Genomic DNA, 2,500 nt, shown 5'->3' with positions numbered 1-2,500 from the left:
AATAATAATAATAATAATAATAATAATAATTCCAGTGGGACCAGTTAATACTCTTACCGAGGACAAAGACGATCTATTGGGAAAGGCGTTACGATTATTCGCATCGGTGAATCTTCAACCAGGCGATTACACCAGCCGTGGGTTTGACACCAGAATAAAAGAAAAGCCCTCTGGGAATGAAATCAATATAATCAACAAGACTGTTGGCGAAATAATGAGTCAAAACACAGTCCTCCCTGTGGAAAACCCTTTCGGATATCTATGGGTTGCTAATTGCGCATTATACTCGGCTGTCATAGCGTTTCTGCTCATTAAGGGTTGGAGAAAAGAACATAACATGCGGACTGACAGTGGAAAAAGGCATAGTGACAAATATAAGAGAGAATTTGAAAAGAAAGTGACGGAGCTGAGAAAAAGAATATCGATTGCAAAAGCTGAGTTAGAGCGAATCAGGGAAAACAGAAAGATCACCAAGAAAGGAAGAAAAAACAGGACTATTTTGATGGAAGAATGTAAAAAGATCTCTTCTTCTGAACTGATTAATTATATGGAAAAGAAAAAGTCACAGTTACGTAAACTAAAAGCTGGATATACCAGAGGAAAAAAGCTTCATGAAGCAAGATCGATTAACCGGCAGTTCAATCAAGATACAAGGAAAGTTTACACACATTTCAGGGCGCTGTGCAGTGAAGACGAGGAGCGACCTAAATATCAGAGTACCTCTAGCAATCGCTCTGGGTGTGATAGTGAAGAGAGATTTGAGAACATTGAGGATGCAAGCAATTTCTGGATAGAGTTATGGGAGACGAGAGGGACTGGGAACAAGGAAGCAGAATGGCTGAGTAAGATCAAGGAAGCAATTGCGAGGAAGGTTCCAGTGCCTTCGGAGGGGTTCTGGAGGTTAGAGTGCTCTGAAGCGGTCAAGTGTTTACTCAAGAAAAGAAACTGGAGCGCCCCAGGGCCTGACCGCCTTGTTAACTATTGGTGGAAGCGCATGCATGTGCTGCATGAGGGGATCACTAAAGCCTTCGTTGCCATCTCTGAAAGCACCGAGGAATATCCCACTTGGTTTTCTGAGGGAAAAACGCGACTCATCCCTAAACCAGGTGAATTCAGCAGCGAGAATCAGCGACCAATAACGTGCCTAAATAACATCTACAAATGGTTCACGTCGTGCCTTCAGACACCAATGGACAATCATTTGAGAGAATTCGACCTGATGGAGAGTGGACAAAGGGGAGCCAGATTGGGCTGCAGTGGGACGTCAGACAATCTTATGATTGACAGAATGGTGACGTTAGATTGTCACAGAGGAAAACGAAACCTAAGCATGGCTTGGGTAGATGTAAAGAAGGCCTACGACTCGGTGGATCACAGCTGGCTGCTTGAAATTATGGAAGTTCACCGCTTTCCTTCCTGGCTTTGTAGAGTCATGAGATTCTTAGTTGCAAGCTGGAATACCAGGATTGTTACTACCACCAAACGTGGTCCCGAAACCTCTCGTTGTATTCGATTTAACAGAGGATTGCCGCAGGGAGACTCACTCTGTCCGCGCCTCTTTACGCTATGTTTAAATCCAATAGCCTGGTCACTGGAAGCTACTGAGGGATATAAGTTGTCTAAGTCTATAAGTGCCAAGGTATCCTATTTAATGTATATTGATGATCTGAAAGTTTTTGCGTCCTCTGAACCTAAGCTCAACAGAGTTTTAAAATCTACCAGTGCCGCCATGGAGGACATTGGACTAACATGGAATCCTAAGAAGTGCAATGTGATTCATGTGAGGAAAGGGGCTCAAGTGCATGATGCAGCAGGTGTGAGGTTAGGTCACGAGGGGGTCGTGGAAAGCTTGGACGCGAGTTCTACTTACAAGTTTCTAGGGGTGAGAGAGACTGTGATGCAGGATGAGAAGCTGGCATTGGAATGTGCGGCAAAGGTGTACCTGCAAAGGTTGTCATTAATTTGGAGTAGCCCCCTGTCTGATTCCAACCGTGTGACTGCAAGTAACCAGTTTGCTCTTCCAGTCCTCTCCTATTTGATGTGGACTCAGCATTGGCCTATTACAGAGCTTAGAGTGATCGACAGAGAGGCGAGAAAGATAATATGTGAGAACGGAGGGAAGCATCCGCTAAGTTCGACGGCTATGTTGTATCTACCCAGGGACAAGGGTGGGCGTGGCCTACGCGCAATTGAGCAAGAATACAAGCTAACAAAAATCAAATCTGCAATTAAGCTGTATGAGAATACAGATCCTACCATGAGGTTAGTTCAGAAGTTTGAAGAGAGGGCGAGTGAGAAGGGATTCACTTCGTTGGTTTAGGAGGCATGCAAGTACGCGGAGGAGCTGGACACGGGTTTGACTTTGAACTATCCGAAACCGTCATGCAGCCCGCGCCAAGCTCCGGATACAGAAATTCTAGGGAAGAAAGTTAAGGGTTATTTGAGGAGGACTGTGACGGAGAAGTTACAGGAAGAGATTGAGAGCGAGCAGTGGCATGGT

This window comes from Montipora capricornis, chromosome 4 (genome assembly GCF_036669925.1).
Source record: "Montipora capricornis isolate CH-2021 chromosome 4, ASM3666992v2, whole genome shotgun sequence".
In the NCBI taxonomy this organism is placed as follows: Eukaryota; Metazoa; Cnidaria; class Anthozoa; order Scleractinia; family Acroporidae; genus Montipora; species Montipora capricornis.
This window is presented reverse-complemented; position numbering follows the sequence as displayed.